The following is a 17,678-nucleotide window of genomic DNA, read 5'->3' on the forward strand; positions in this document are numbered from 1 at the left end:
AGAGGATCAGTGACAATACTGGCTGTCTTCTTCAGGCCATTTTAATAGGCAGGCGGATCAGGGTACATAGTTCTAAACTGTGGACTTTTGAAATCTACACTTCAAAGAGAGTTAATTGGTGTTAAGCTTTAGATCCCAGCTTCAAATAAAAGTGAAAGAAAGATGAACAAAGCAAAACCAAATAACATGTCCAGAAACAAGTAATTAAATTTCTATTAGGAAGCACAATTGCACTCCGTACATATTAAAACATTTTTCCTGCTATTAGTTTCCTATTGCCGAGTTTAGTTTAGAGATACAGCGCAGAAGTAGGCTTTTCGGCCCACTGAGTCCGCACCGACCAGCGATCCTCGCACATTAACACTATCCTGCACACACTAGGGACAATTTCCATTCATACCAAGCCAAGTAACCTGCAAACCTGTACCTCTTTGGAGTTGCGAGGAAACCAAAGATCTCGGAGAAAACACACGCGGTCACGGGGAGAACAGACATACTCTGTACAGGCAGCACCCGTAGTCGGGATCGAACCTGGTTCTCCACTCTCCATGCGCCACCGTGCCGCCTTGGTTTAGGTTTATTGTTACATGTACAGAAGTAGAGTCATACAGCATGGAAACAGGCCACGCTGACCAACATGCCCCATCTACACTAGTCCCACCTGCCTACATTTGGCACATATCCCTCTGCACCTATCCTATCCATGTAAGTGTCTAAATATTTATTTCAAACTTTGGTGTACCAAGGTAGTTCAGTTTAGTTTATTTTCATGTTTACTGAGGTACAGTGAAAAGCCTTTTTGTTGCGTGCTGTCAGCAGACAGACTGTACACGATTGCAATCACATCTAGTGCTGTTGGAGTAGAGGTTTAAAAGAGTGGAGCGATTGTAATAAATGATGGCAGATCCGTTTCTGGGAGCAGCACGTAGCAAGTCGCATGCCTTGGATGCCATCCAATGACCAGCTTTGTTTTGTCTACGATCCATTATGGTCAGGTAATACTATACATAAATACAATCAAGCCAATCGCAAGAATAGGTGGAGCAAAGGCGAAGATACAGAGTGCAGGATATAGTTCCCAGCATTGTAGTGCATCAGTTCCAGACACAAAGTCCAATGACTGCAATGGGGTCGACCACAACATAGCACAGAGGTGTTGCAGTTCCAAAAACAAAAAAATTGTTTTTTTTAAATAAATGTGATTTGATTTTTGTTTGAACTCAATATCCTTAAAAAGAAAATCAGAATTATAGCAAGGATGTGAATCACAGGACTATATAACTTTTAGTTATTCGTTCAGTAACCGTTACAGTGTCCTGCAGCGAGTCATCTAACCCAACTAACAGCACTCCATGTCCAGTTCAACTTCAGCAGAGTCACAGTGGCAAAGCTTTTAGTAGCTCAGTGTTCTTCCAAAAGCTAAATGAAAGCAGGTCATGATGTATGGTCGAGACACAAAGGAACGCATTAAATGTTGTCTTCTAATCTTTGGCTTCAGATGACATTCACAAATGGCCGGAACTGCATTGTTCACACGGTTTGTGAACCCTTCTCCCTTATTTGCTTACAAATATTCCTCATTTTCATTGACGACAACATTCAGCCAAATTGACTTTCATGTGTAGGTAGCATTGTGTTCGCTTGTAAATGGCAACCTATTACGAGAACTATTTCCCCACCAATAACAAAGATCTTTTTTTTATTGTTGCACACTTGACTTGTGACATTCATACGTTTAAGATTTTGTTTTTCGATTGGATGCAATCCACAATTTGGAAAGGAAACTGCTTTGCAAAGTATCCTTATTTTAAATCTCTCGTCTCGGACACTTAGATTGAACAATTTCTCTTTCAATAAACAAGGTCACAAAGTACAACTCAAAAATAAATTTCAGTGCCAATAAAATATCAGTGGCATTAAATAAAATCAGTAAGGTAAGGAGTTTAGAGATACAGCGCGGATACAGGCCCTTCAGCCCACTGAGTCTGTGCCGAGCAGCAATCCCTGCACTCTTCCAATATCCTACACACATTAGAGACAATTTACAATTTTACCAAGCCAATTAACCTACAAACCTGTACGCCTTTGGAGCGTGGGTGGAAACCGGAGCACCCAGAGAAAACCCACGCAGGTCACGGGGAGAATGTACAAACTCCGCATAGACAGCGAGTCAGGATCGAACTCGGGTCTCTGGCGCAGTGGCGCAGTGTCTCACCGTGTCCCGAATCAGTAGGATGGAAAAGAAATGTTCTGAAGGCCTAGTCGGAAGAAGAGTCTCGACATGAATCACCATCTGTCCATTTCCCTCCACAGATGCTGCCTGGCCCACTGAGTTCCTCCAGCACTGTTTTTCACTGAAGATTCCAACATCTGCAGTTCCTTGTGGTCTCCATATGGCAATGATAATGGTTATTGGTGTGTGTTGCTCAATTCTGTTCATAAATGTTATTACAATCCATCCAGTATTGGGGCGACAATGCCTTACAGCGCCAGAGACCTGGGTTCAATCATGACTATGGGTGCTGTCTGCACAGAGTTTGTATGTTCTCCCTGTTACCACGTGGGTTTTCTCTGGGAACACTTTAAAGACATAGAGATTTGCAGATTAATTGGCTTCAGTAAAATTGCAAATTGTCCCTAGTGTGTAGGATAGTGCTAATGTACGGGATGATCGCTCATCGGCGTGGACTCCGTTGGTCGAAGGGCCTGTTTCCACGCTATATCTCCAAATAAAGAGAAGTCACCTATATGCCAATCACTCCCCCCTCACCTGTAGCCACCTATCACTTGCCAGGCTTTGTCCCACCCCTCCTCTCCTTTCCAGCTTTTTCTCCGCTACTTGAATCAATGTGAAGTAAGGTCCCAATCTGAAACATCATCTGTCCATTCCTTCCGCAGGTCCTGCAGAACCACTGAGTTCCTCCAGCGTTTTGTAAAAGTTCTGGTGCTTCGCACATTGCACTGACTTTAAAGTTCAAAATGAAGGTTATTTCAGTCAATACATTGCCACAGTTCAGTCAGAGGTTTTGTGCGAACACTCCTTTCAAAAGCCGCCCTCCATTTCCCCATTCCTGCCACCACAGACCACAAAGTGCACGGCAAAGTTGTGTATCAGCTGTCAAGAAGCATTGCAAGGGGGGGGGAGGTCAATCAAATCAAAGCTACTGTCTTTCATCTGATAGTTCAAACCTTCCCACACTTTGCTCAGAGCACAAAATCTCTTTGCCTCTAATGTCGTCTCAGAAATTTTAGCTGTACCCCTGGGAACTGACTAATTCCAGACTTTTAAAAGGACCTTTATTGATCCGCTTCTTATTATCCAATTCTCCACAGGTTAATAAATCAATGCCTTTTTTTTCCCTCTCTTACTCCAGCCATGGAATGGTTTGGGAGCTAAATAAACGGTAGCAGAATCAGAGGCAACTGTACTTAAATATTCAATGATCATGAAAGCACATGACAAAATAAACGAATCAGTATTATACCCTGAACAGTCTTCCGTGTCAAGTCAGCAAGATCCACAACTAATGATTGAACTATGTAGATTGACTCACTGTATACACTGAATTTCAAATGCAGTAGGATCATGTTAATATGTGGAGATCGCTGGTCGGCACAGACCCGGTGGGCCGAAGGGCCTGTTTCCGCTCAGTATCTGTAAACTAAACGTACAAACTCCATATAGACAGCACCTGTGGTCAGGATCGGGCCTGGGTCTTTAGAAAGGTCTTTGATTTATTTTTGTTCAAATTAGCAAGGATTGGAAGACTTTGTATTCTTGACTTGCCATTTGCAAGGATATATTGTGGAATTAGATTAGATAACATTGAGAGTTTAATCGATGATTTGTACATAAAAGATTTTGACCCCATGTCAGTTCAGCCAATAATAAATGTAAACAGCCTACCTTCGATCTTCCAGCATCTGCAGTTCCTTCTTGTACCCTAATAGATCGTTCACAATCAATTTACCAGACAGCTTTTATTCAAAAAGTTAAATTACTTTGGTTTCATAGAGATGGAATGAGCCAAATTTGGTAGTGTGTGAACATATGATCAGGAGGCACCGTGTGATTAACCAGCTAGTGTTCAGTGTGATGCAGGCAGTATTAACACAACGATGCTGATAATTATAGTCAAGAGTGTTTTATTGTCATTGGCAACGGAACAATGAGATTCTTACTCGCTGCAACTTAGCAGGCCCATCAGCACAACAGCACAAATATATAACAATCAAAAATACAATAAAGTTTACTCAGAGGGAGGTGAATATATAGAACGAACTGCCAGTGGAGGTAAATCATTGGCTCTGACCTCCCTACCATCGGGGGGGATCTATCGCAGTCGCTGCCTCAAAAAGGCTGGCAGCATCATCAAGGACCCACACCATCCTGGCCACACATTCATCTCCCTGCTACCTTCAGGTAGAAGGTACAGGAGCCTGAAGACTGCAACGTCCAGGTTCAGGAATAGCTACTTCCCCACAGCCATCAGGCTATTAAACTCAACTCAAACAAAACTCTGAACATTAATAGCCCATTATCTGTTTATTTACATTTTATCTGTTTATTTATTGATGTGTGTATATATTTACAGTATATAATGGTATAATGACAATAAAAGGCTATCTTATCTTATATCTTATCTTATATGGACACACTGATCTGTTCTGTAGTCATGCCTACTATATTCTGTTGTGCTGAAGCAAAGCAAGAATCTCATTGTCCTATCTGGGACACATGACAATAAAATCTTGAAATGTCAGAGGTTATGTGGAGAAGGCAGGAGAAAGGGGTTCGGAGGGAGAGATAGATCAGCCATGATTGTATGGCTGAGAAGACTTGATGGGCCGAATGACCTAATTCTACTATCACATGACTTATGATCTATAAGTAAGACAAAGTTGTGGATAGGTTGATACAGGTGAGGGGATGACTGGCAGACGGGTGGAGTAAGTGGCAAAGACTAGAGATGAAAAAAAGACAAGAGGGTGTCAGAAATGAGGGAAGAGGAGAGAAATGTCGAGCTGGAACTAGCTTCACGCTGCCTCAGCAAGGCCACCTGCATAATCAAGGACCACTCCCACTTCTCGCCTGTCCCATCAGGCAGGAAGTACAGAAGGGTGAAAACGCATACCGACAGATCCTGGCACAGTTTCTTATCAGCTGTTATCATGCAACTGAACTGTCCTCTCACCAACTAGAGAGCGGTCCTGATCTACCATCTACCTCATTGGAGACCCTTGGACCATCTTTAATCGGACTTTACTGCACCATCTTGCACTTTTCGTTATTAGCTTTATCCTGTATCTGTACACTGTGGACAGCTTAATTGTGATCATGAATAATCTTTCCGCTGACTGGATGGCAGGCAGCCTAATGCTTTTCACTGACCTTGGTAAACCTGACAATAAACGAAACGAAACTAAAACCAAGGGATATAGATGGACGGGGATGGGGAGGGGAATGTTGGGATGAATAAATGGGAAATATGGGATGAGATGAAGCTTTTCTCTTTGACTTCCTGTTACGGTGTTTCAAGTATGTGGTTCTTTTGAACAACGGTTGTATAGGCATGCAGGGAATTATGTGATGGGGATGTGACTTACTACAGACTTCAGGGCTTCTGTACAAAATGATGGTTCCCAGACAGTGGTTATTACAGATGCATTTGTAGCATGAATAGGGTGTAGCCAGAAACACGGGTTGAAAGTGGTTATCTGCAGGAGACTGTGCCCTCCTAGGATATTAAACAATCAATTCTCCTTGCTGCCCTTTGACCAGGAGACGTCTAAGCGATGATATCCTCACTGTGATGATATCCTCACTGAAACACTCCATTTGCAGCAACCACAAATGTAGCTGCATTGTTAGCGGTCGCCAGGCGACTGCAGGGATATACATTTGTCTGTCTAGCTCTTTTCACGCTAGAACTGGAAATATTTACAACAACTTGCAATTTGCCGCCCACATTTGTACGAGAAAGGTCATCCGAACTCTTCGTTCAAAGGGAACCAACATTTTATTATTTTCCCCGTCAACTGACAGCTTGCAAGATTGCAGTCGTACGAAGGGATGGCACGGTGGCACAGCGGGTCGAGCCGCTGCCTCACGGAGCCACAGACACCAGTTCGATCCTAACCTAGGGTGCTGTCTATGTAGAGTTTGCACATTCTCCCTGCGTCCGGGTGGGTTCCTCCACACATCCAACAGACCCCACGGGTTTGTATATTAATTGGCCTGTAAAATTGTGTAGGATAGTGGATGTGAAAGTGGAATAACATGGAACAAGGGTGACCGATAGTCAGCGTGTACTCAGTGGGCCGAGGGCACTGTTTCCATGCTACAACTTCCAATCAATCATCAAACTATGTTCATATATCAGTTGTGCTGCTGCAAGAAAGAAATTCATTTTTCGTTTCAGGACATATAACAATAAAACACTCTTTACTCTTGACTCTCTTGAAATATATATTTTGAAGATGGTTGGATTTGAATCACACTTCATTACAAAGCCTCAAGGTGGGACTTCGGTTTACAGCGCCGCCTATTTTTCAAGTTTAATCATTCTTTTGATTGTTGTGATACTGTGTGCACATAATAAACAAGATTTGAGTTGCTTTGCAAGAAATGTAATTCTCTTGGCAAAGCGACAAAGCATAATAGCCTTTCACAAGGGGGACCAGAAACAAAGCAGTGCAGTAAATATTTTACAACACATAAGTAAAAGCACTTCAGATGCTTTTAGAAAAGGTTTGATGGCTGTAGTACAAAACTAAAAAAAAATACCACCTTCAAAATGACTGATTAAAAATCAGAACAACTCTTACACTGTTATTTCAACCCACATGAAGTATATCTCAACGTCTAATTTACTTAGATTAACATTAACACCCACTATCATTCAGTAAATGGCAATGCTTACATCGTGGTATTTCTGAGGTCCAAACAGGGAAACCTTCAACAGAAACAACATTTAGCTTCTGGTAAAAGCTCAAGAACTCAAGGGCCAGCACACTGGTGCAGCGGTAGAGCTGCTGCCTGACCGTGTCAAATGACCCGGGTTCGATCCTGACTAGTCAGTTGGAGTTTGTAAGTTCTCCCCATGAAACGCGTGAGATTTTTCCAGGCGCTCAGGTTTCCTCCCACCCTCCAAAGACGTAGGGGTTTGTAGGTTGATTGACATCAGTAAAATTGTAAGTTGTCCCGAGAGTGTCGGGTAGTGTACGAGGTGATTGCTGGTCAGCACGGACTCGACGGGCCGAAGGGCCTGTTGAGAGAGTTAGTTTATGATTTGAGTACACAATGTACTTTAAAGTCTCCAAACACCTTTGGTGAAATAGCAGGAGTTGCATGGTGTACTCAAATCATAAACTAACTCTCTCAAATGATGTTAAAGACATATCCCACCTTCTGACTAACAAAGATTTTGAGTCATCGAGTCTGCTCCGCCATTCGATCATGGGTGATCAATTTTTCCCTCTCAACCCCATTCTCCTGCCTTCACCCCATAACCTTCGATGCCTATTAATCTCCGCTTTAAGAATACCCAATGACTTGACCTCTACAATCATCAGTGGCAATGAATTCAACAGATTCACCACCCTCTGACTCAAGAAATTCCCCCTATGTCCATGCTAAAGGTACATTAATTTATTCTGACGATGTCCTCTTTGGTCCTAGACTCAAATTCACTCGATCCATGCCTTGTATTTTGCAGGTGCTAATGGGCCTGTGGGCCATGATGAGACTATGCAGTCACCACATGGTCACCACATGTTTGTGGGTAGTTGCAGGGGAATCGCCTTCATGGTCGTGAGGAGTTCCCACATTCTGGGAACTGGTCGCGGCCTCATTATGGTTGCTGTAAATTTTTCAACATGTTGAAAAATTAGCAGCGACTAGATTGAACCCGCCATGGAGAGCAGCGAGAATTCTCGTGCCGTAGGTGGGTCACCAGGAGGTCCTAATGGGCTGCCAGGAGGTTGAAGGTTCTCAGAAGGTCTCATAGGTTGGAGCTGGTGCTGACCGGTGAATTTCATTGGCTCATTGGGAAAACAAAAGGTAAGCAGGTAGTATTCAGAACCAAGGATAACTGACCAGTAATGTGATATGTCGGCCGAGCTTCACAGCCGTGTATATCTAGCTTCTTAAAAGTTGTCTACACTCCTTCTCCCCCCTCTCCCCCCTCTTTTAATGGACTTACCGTACACTGTGCTTTAGCTGTCTTAAATACAGCGCCAACCTTCCTGTTCATCGCGGTGTGTTTCGGTTTCACCTTGGCTTTGCACCTTGTGAATTTTTTAGACAGCGCTCCCCCCGCTTGCCCTGTCCCCCGCCTGCATAACAGGCTGGTGAAGGAAGCGATGTGTTTGTGTGTGCTCCACTCTGACAGTCGCCGTTCCAGTTGCAGTCCGCTGAAAAATCGCCTAAGTGGGACAGGCCCACTTTCCCTCTCCCGACTCGTGAGGACCTCCTGGACACAGCCGATCCCCTTCTCAGTGAAACAAAAAGACTGAAAGTGCTGGAGTGACTAAGTCAAGCAGCATCTCTGGAGAACATGGATTTGTCTCTTCAGGCTGATTGTGGTGGGGGGGGGGGGGGGGAGAGAAGGAAAACTGGAAGAGAGAGGGGGGGGGGGAGAGGGAATAGGTGATTGATGAGTGATAGGTGATTGCAGGTGAGGGGGATTCTTGATATGCAGACGGCTGGACAAAGGCCAGCGACAAAAAGACAAAATAGATAGATTGCGAATTGTGAATCAGAGGAAGGAATATAGGTCGGTTTCATGAGGACTGACATTCAATCAGATATATTTGAAAAACACAAAAAAACATGCAACTACTTGTAATATCAACTCATATTTTCCTCTCCACAGATACAATCTGATCTGCCAATAACATCCAGCATTCTCTTTCACGTCAGGTTTGCAGCATTTCCGTTATTCTGCATCATGCTTTAAACACATTTTTCTTTCCTCTCAGCACGGAAACAGGCCCTTCAGCCCAACTTTTCCATGTCAACCCAAATTTCCCATCTACACTAGTCCCACCTGCCCGTATTTGGCCCATATCCATCTAAACCTTTGCTTTCCATGTGCTTGCCCAGGTGTCGTTTATATGTTGTTAATGGACCTGCTTCAAGTACCTCCTCTGGCAGCATGTTCCATGTACCTCTATGCGAAAAAGGTGCTACTCAGGTTCCTATTAAATCTTTCCCTCCTCATCTTAAACCCATGTCCTCAGGTTCTTGAATCTACCCACTATTGGTCTAACTTATTGAGTTAGCCTGGTTCTAAATAAAGGAAATAGCATGTGCTAATTGGGTAAGCGTTTCACATCGGACTAATAATTAAAAAGAAAAATCATACAGTATATTCACTTTCTCAGAAGCACACTAGAGATAGCTAATTAAAATTACAACAGACCAGTGCAAAATTAAGGATTAACTCAAAATTCCCTTGTTACCGCCCCCTCCCCCACCTCATGCTGAAATCATAATTTGATTTTGCCACCCAGCAATTGATCATTAAGACCACTGTGATTCTTCAATATTATCACATTATAAAAACTTACAGCAAAGCATTAAATTAAAAGGGATCAGGCCTCCAGATATAAAATGCATTCAGAAAGTATTCGGACCCCTTCACTTATTCCACATTTTGTTACGTTACAGCCTTATTTTAAAATTGATTAAATTCTTTTTTTTTTTTTAATCATCAGTCTACACACAATACCTGAATGAAGAAGCAAAAACAGGTGCTTAGAATTTTTTGCAAAGTAATTAAAAATAAATAACTGAAATATTTACATCTACATATGTATTCAGACCCTTTGCTATGACACTCAAAATTGAGCTTAGGTTCATCTTGTCTCCATTGATTATCCTTGAGATGTTTCTACAACTTGATTGGAGTCCACCAGTGGTAAATTAAATTGATTGGACATGATTTGGGAAGGCACACAGCTGTCTATATAAGGTCCCGCAGTTGACAGTGCATGTCGGAGCAAAAACCAAGCCATGAAGACGAAGGGATTGTCCGTAGACCTCGGAGACAGGATTGTGCTGGGACACAGATCTGGGGAAGGGTATAAAACAATTTCTGCAGCATTGCAGGTCTCGAAGAGCACAGTGGCCACCGTCAATCTTAAATGGAAGAACTTTCGAACCACCAGGACTCTTCATAGAGCTAGCCACCCAGCCAAACTGAGCAATCGGGGGAGAAGGGCCTTGGTCAGGGAGGTGACCACTCTGGCAGAGCTCCAGAGTTCCTCTGTGGAGATGGGAGAACCTTCCACAAGGACAACTATATCTGCAGCACTCCACCAATCAGGCCTTTATGGTAGAGTGGCCAGGCAGAAGTCACTCCTCAGTAAAAGGCACATGACAGTCCGCTTGGAGTTTGCCAAAAGGCACCTAAAGGACTCTCAGACCAGGAGAAACAAGATTCTCTGGTCTGATGAAACCAAGATTGAACTCTTTGGCCTGAATGCCAAGCGTCATGACTGGAGGAAACCAGGCACCGCTCATCACCTGACCAATTCCATACCTACAGTGAGGCATGGTGGTGGCAGCAGGAAGATGAACAGAGTAAAGTACAGAGAGATCCATGATGAAAAGCTGCTCCAGAGCGTTCTGGAACTCCGACTGGGGCGGAGGTTCACCTTCCAACAAGACAATTACCCTAAGCACACAGCCAAGACAACGCAGGAGTGGCTTCATGACAAGTCTGTGAATGTCCTTGAGTGGCCCAGCCAGAGCCCGGACTTGAACCCTATCGACCATCTCTGGAGGGATCTGAAAATAGCTGTGCATCGACACTCCCCATCCAACCTGACACAGCTTGAGAGGATCTGCAGAGAAGAATGGGAGAAATTACCTAAATACAGCTGTGCCAAGCTTGTAGCATCATACTCAAGAAGACTTGGGGCTGCAATTGCTGCAAAAAGTGCCTCAACAAAGCACTGAGGTCTGAATACTTATGTAAATGTGATATTTCAGTTATTTCTTTTTAATTACTTTGCAAACATTTCTAAACACCTGTTTTTGCTTTTTTAATTATGGGGTATTGTGTGTAGATAGATTTAAAAAAAGAAAAGAATTTAATTCATTTTAGAATAAGGCTGTAACGTAACAAAATGTGGAAAAATGAAGGAGTCTGAATACTTTCTGAATGCATTGTAGTACGTTAAGCAACATCACACCTATAAGCAATATTGTCTGATTGCAACCATCAGAGTATGGTTTAGATTCAGTCAAATATTTTAAAAATTGATAAATGCGATTTATTTTTCCACAATTGCTAACAAAGTCACTATTTTCACCATGGAGTCCTTGAAAGAAAAATTCAATTAATAAAATGTCACAGAGAGATAACATCTTCAAATCCTGTTTAATTATCATCCTATTCATTGAAAAAAGTGATCTTTACCTTGGGTCAATTGAAGGGTTCAAACGCAGGCAGCACTGGTACTGAAATGCATCTTACCTGCTCCAGAAGGAAATGAATGTTTGAACCAGAAGTCTCTGACAAGGTCGTTACAAGAAATGGAATTAGAAATAAAGTGGGAGCCTGCCGGTTTCCAATCAGAATACCCAATAGATCAACCCCACTTAATGGTGAATGTAGTGACCTCAACTCAAAGACAGGTTTGTTAAAGTGACCTGTCTCCAGTAGCCCATAAATACAGCTGTTGATGATCTTATGCTAATTGACTGTGGATCATGTCAAGGGAACACTGACTATAATCATTTGTCAACTAAATGCATTTTCTCTGTGTTTCCAGCTTTGCTTTGTGTAGCAAGGGCACCCACGGCTCTCAGGACACTTCCCATTATATCAATAGGTTGACTGTTCAGGTCCCACTCCGGGGATTTGTGCACAGAAATCTAGTTCCTTCCTGCGTAACCGAGGGAGTGCTGTAAAACTAGAAAAGTGGGGAACACCGCCAGGTCCATCACGGGGCGCCCAGTCCACACGACCTCCCCACCATCGACGGGATCTACAGGAAATGCTGCCTCAAAGAGGAAGCCAGTACCATCCAGCCAGAGACCCACACCACCCTGGCCACCCTTTCATTTCACTTCTATCATCAGGAGGAAGATATGTAACATCCAGGTTCAGAAGCAGCTTCCAAACTACCATCCAGTTATAAAACTACAACCTCCAAATAAGCTCTAAACTACATAGACTTGGGGGCATTGTTTTTGTCTTTGCACTATTATTGTTTTAGATATAATTGCCCATGCTGCCAAACATGTCGAATCTACATTAGTCCCACCTGCCTGTCTTTGGCCCATATTATTCTAAACCTATCTTATCCATTTAACTGTCAAAAAGTGTTTTAAACGTTGCAATAGTACCAACCACCTCCTCCGGCAGCTCGTTCCGCACTTGTGGAAAAGAAAAGTTACCCTTCAGGTTCCTATTAAATCTTTTCTCCTCACCTTAAACCTATGTCCTCTGGTTCTTGATTCCTCTACTCCAGGCAAGAGTGCGTTATCTGTTCTATTCCTCTCATGATTTTGTACATGTCATTACATCAAAAGTGCAAGATCAAATCCAATAAGGTGCAATTAATGTGTAAGAAATGCTGCTGCTGAAATTAAGCTTAAAAAGAGTGGAGCGTTTGTAATGCAAGTCAAGAGTGTTTTATTGTCATATGTCCCAGATAGAACAATGAAATTCTTACTTGCTCCAGCACAACGGAATATATAATTATAATAAATAATATAACAAAAACTCAGAAAAAAGCCCCAAAAATATCAGTGCAATAATAATAATAATAATAATAGTCTATTGTAGTTCATAACTTATGAGGTTGTAGTGTTTAATAGGCTGATGGCTGTAGGGAAGAAGCTGTTCCCTAACCTGGATGTGACAGTTCTCAGACTCCTGTACCTTCCTCCCGATGGCAGTGATGAGATGAGTGTGCAGCCCGGATGGTTTGGGTCTTTGATGATGTTGGCTGCCTTTTTGAGGCAGCGACTACGATAAATCCCTTCGACGGTGGGGAGGTCAGAGCGATGATGGCCTGGGCAGTGTTTACAACGTTTTGCAGTCTTTTCCGCTCCTGGACGTTCAATTGCCGAACCAGGCCACGATGCTCTCTACTGTGCACCTGTAGAAGTTCAAGAGAATCCTTTGACATACCGAATCTTCGTAATCTTCTCAGGAAGTAGAGGCGCTGGTGTGCTTTTTTCATGATTGCATCAGTGTTCTGGGTCCGGGAAAGATCGTTGGAAATGTGCACGCCCAGGAATTTGAAGCATGTTAGGAGATCCACTTCTGGGACCAGCACGCAAAGTGTTGCCTGGTCTCCGCGGTATCGTGCAATCGAGACCATCTTGTGATCGAGAAGGGCGAAACTATTATGTGTTTCTAACTATTATGCAAACTATTATTCTTATGTGTGTCTCAGCCCCTTCTCCAAGGGAGAGTGGGCTGAAGAACCATGTTAATGGGACAGCAGGAAAAAGGTCTTTATTTCCCAAGCTCCTGGTGTTGCGTTGTACTGATTCGTATTGGTCAAACCCGATAGAAGTTTATAAATGTTAAGAAGCAGAGACGAGGTAGACAGTCAGAACCTTTTCCCCAGGGTGGAAATGTCAAGGACTGGAGGGCGTCCAGTAGCATTATGGTGAGAGGGGCATTTCATTTGAACACAGAGTGGTGGGGGCCTGGAATGCACTGCCAGGGGTGTTTGTGGAGGCAGATTCAATAGAGGTTTTTAAGAGGCTTTTCGATAGCAGAGAATGGAGGGATGTGGATCATGTACATGCAGGAGATTAGTTGATCTTGGCAGCATGTCCAGCACAGACATTGTGGGCCGAAGGGCCTGGTCCTGTGCTGTACTGTTCCATGTTCTAGCAGCTGTTTGATGTGAGCAGAGTCAATGCCAGCTCGTGGGAAATGTGAACCCTTCTAAACAAAAATAGAGGTGCAAAGTATAGGAGTGATTTGCTGCCTTAGTAGCTGCATGAGTAAAGCTGGCACCAGGGTGAATGCTAATTAATCAGGGATCTGTTCCTGACCTCGGGTGCTGTCAGTGTGGAGTTTGCATGTTCTCCCAGTGATCGAGTGGGTTTCCACCGGGTGCTCAGTTTCCTCCCATGTTCCAAAGAAGTGTGGGTTTGTAGGTTAATTGGTCCTCTGTAAAGTGTCCCTAGTGTGTAGGGGGTGGATGACAAAATATGATCACATTGAACTCAAGTGAGCTGGTGAGCAATGGTCGGTGTGGAGCCATTGGGCTGCAGGCCTGTTTCCATGTTGTATCATCCAATCAATCGATTCATGTTTACAACAAGGAACATATTCTACTAAGGTTGCTCGATTACAATGGTTCATGGCAAATATTTCTGTTAGCCAATACACAGATGGTTGGTGTAGACTTGGTGGGCTGAAGGGTGCGTTTCCCTGCTGTTTCTTTCAATCAATCAATGAATCAATCTAACAGTTTGTAGTGTGTGTAGGAAGGAACTGCAAATGTTGGTTTAAACCAAAGATAGACTGGAGTAACTCAGCGGGTCAGATAGCATCTCTGGAGAAAAGGAATAGGCAATGTTTCGGGTCGAGACCCTTCTTCAGACAGACTCTTTGTTAAGCAGGGTCACTACCCGAAACATCTGTAGGACCTGACCGAGTGGAATGTGATAGTATGGATGACCAACATTGGTTTGCAGGGAGATGTTGTCTGAGAGATTGTTTTTGCACTGTGCAGAATCACGAGTTGAAACTCCCTTGAACTGCGAGGATCTATGTGTGATGCATCTGACTTTCCCTGATGGTTAAGTCGATCAGTCGGCAACATACTGAGACCTGTGCAATATGGGAACATAGAATGGAATGTAATGTTCTTACTGGATAATGTTTTCAGTGAATGTTCTTCATCAGCAGCGTGGAACAAATACTCTTTGAAGAGAACTTATACACAACATGAAAATGAAACTTTTTGCATTGTATATGATAACTTGTTCTTGCCTTTCGTAATAACCAAATCAAACACGATTATTGTAAAGGCAAAGCAATTTCCACAAAATAAATCAAAGCTGGTAATTCACACAAAAAGGAAGATCTTTGATTAATTGGCTCCCTTTTAATGCATTTGCAGTTAATAATCTCAATTATCATTTAGCTTCCTGATTGTTTTGAAGCAGTAAAAGTGCCCGCCGGGCCTTTTTAACATTCCCTGTGTAATTGTGAGAACAAAGGAGAGGGAATCACGAGTGTGTGTCGGGATGCAGATGTATGAAGGCAAACAGGATGGATGAGATTTGACCTTGAGAGGTCCACTTTACAAGTGTAAAATACTGTACTGAGGTGGACACTGCAAAGGCTTAAAAACGATCCGTATTGATCACCCAAGCCCTGTACACCGTCAGTGAAATACAGTGAATTTAGAACTAGAAACAGCTCCAAAAAACAGATAAGAAGCACAAATTAAACAATTCCAAACTATCCTTAAAGGGCCTGTCCTACTTACGCGATTTTTTCGACGACTTACCGACAAACCCGTCATAATCGCAGCAGGTCTCCGATAATCTTCAACATGTTGAAAATCCAGTGGCGACCAGAACGAGGTACGACTCTTTGGCCGACTACTCACAACCCCGCGAAATGTCACCAGGGTGTCACCTGTAAGGTCGTGAGTCGTCTCCTCAGTTGCCCAAAGAGTCGCAGCGTCCTTCTGGACGCCGCTGAATTTTCACCATATTGAAAATTGTCGGCGATCGTTGACTGGTTCTGGCAGTCACCGAAAAAGTTGAGTAAGTGGGACAGGCACATAACTCTGCTACCTTTCAATGGTTCAATACAGGTCCACCCCCGATTATCCGGCAACTGGTGATCCAGCACCTCCTCTAATTACGAGAGTGCACTTGAAATCACCCCTGCAGGTCCCCCGAAAATGCAACACCCAGGCCGGGTGAGTTGGCCGATCTCGACCTCTTCGGGACCGCTGTGCCGATCGAATTTGCGCCCTTGCGGCCAGGGCTCTGGAGCTCCGTTCCCATAATCGAGGCCAAATTTGTGGGCCAGTATCTCGGCCCCCCCAGCGGTCTCAGCAAAACATTCCAGGACCATTCGACTCCTCTCAGAGGCCATGACCTCTGTTGGTTCTGCAAACTAGGTAATCCAGAAAGGCTCTGGAACCAAGGATGCCAGAAAAAAAACTGTGGTGGCCCTCTAGTAACACAGAGTGCTTGAGTAACTCAGCAGGTCAGGCAGCGTCACTGGAGGAAAGGAATAGGAATCTCATTTCAGGAATCTCAAGAATCCCAAACCGAAACGTCAGAACCCTTCTTCAGACCCTTCTGAAGATAGACTTCACAATGAAATCTATCAATGTCACCCATCCATGTTTGCCAGAGATGCTGCCTGACCCGCTGAGTTACTCCAGCACTTTGTGAATTTTTATGATATTGTAGGTCTTGGCAAAGGACTTAAGAAACAGCAGCAAGGAATAAGAAGTCTTAGTAACTACAAAAAAAAACTGACCGTCGTTATGTCTTGCTGCCAAGATCCTCAGCATCATTAGTACAGCCTAATGTTGTGTGCGTGTAAATTGTTTTGATGTAGTGTGCAATGTTAATTTATTAAATGTAATTCTGTTTAACATACTGCAGCTTTCTTTTTCTACTTACTGTCAATCTCCATAAATTGGTGGAACATCTGTATCCCAACATCCCTCGATAAACATCCCACGTGAAATTACATGTTGTTTTTCTCAGGCATCGGAAATATACTGAGACACAAGAAACTGCAGGTGCTGGAATCTTGAGCAAAAAGTGCTGGATGGAGCTCAGCGGGTGAGGGCAGCATCAGTGGAGGGAATGGACAGACGATATTTTGGTCTGGACCCTTCTTCGCACTAAAGGAGCACCTCAGACCTGAAACATTGTCTATCCATTCCCTCTACAGATGCTGCCTGATCCACTGAATTTAGATTTTAGACTTTAGAGATACAGCGTGGACATAGACCCTTCAGCCCACTGTGTCCACCAGTGATCACCCCGTACACAAACACTATCCTACACACTAGAGACAACTTACAATTTACAGAAGCCATTTTAGTGGAAAACCGGGTTCACAGTGAGAACGTACAAACTCTGACCTGAAGAGGGTCTCGACCCGAAATGTCACCTATTCCTTTCCTCCAGAGATGCTGCCCGACCCGCTGAGTTACCCCAGCTTTTTCCACAGAGAGTCTGACTGATCTCACTCAGTAAAATCTAACATTTTTACACTACAATCGTTGCACTCTGACAATTATGTGTGTTTATCCGTAGCTATAGAATGATCGTACTGTGACAAGACTTAACTATTGAACTATGGAGATTGCCAAGTTTCATTAAGAAGACAATTTTGGCCAAGAGTTTTTTGTTTACTTTTCTTTACTTCATTGCATATTCATGTTTTTAACTAATTAACAATTGTTATATCTGTTTTTTTTTTAATGTTTTGACAATTTTCAATTGTTTTCAAATATTTTGGAATATCACCCACTTTCATGGTTAGTGAAGATACGAGGAACTGCAGCTGCATGTTTATCAAAAAAGACACAAAGTGCCAGAGTAACTCAGCGGGTCAGGCAGAATCTTTGGAGAGCATGGATACTTGATGTTTTGGGTTGGTCTGAAGAAGGGTCCCGACCTGAAACATCATCTATCCATGTCCTCCACA

The sequence above is a fragment of the Amblyraja radiata genome, chromosome 26 (genome assembly GCF_010909765.2).
Source record: "Amblyraja radiata isolate CabotCenter1 chromosome 26, sAmbRad1.1.pri, whole genome shotgun sequence".
In the NCBI taxonomy this organism is placed as follows: Eukaryota; Metazoa; Chordata; class Chondrichthyes; order Rajiformes; family Rajidae; genus Amblyraja; species Amblyraja radiata.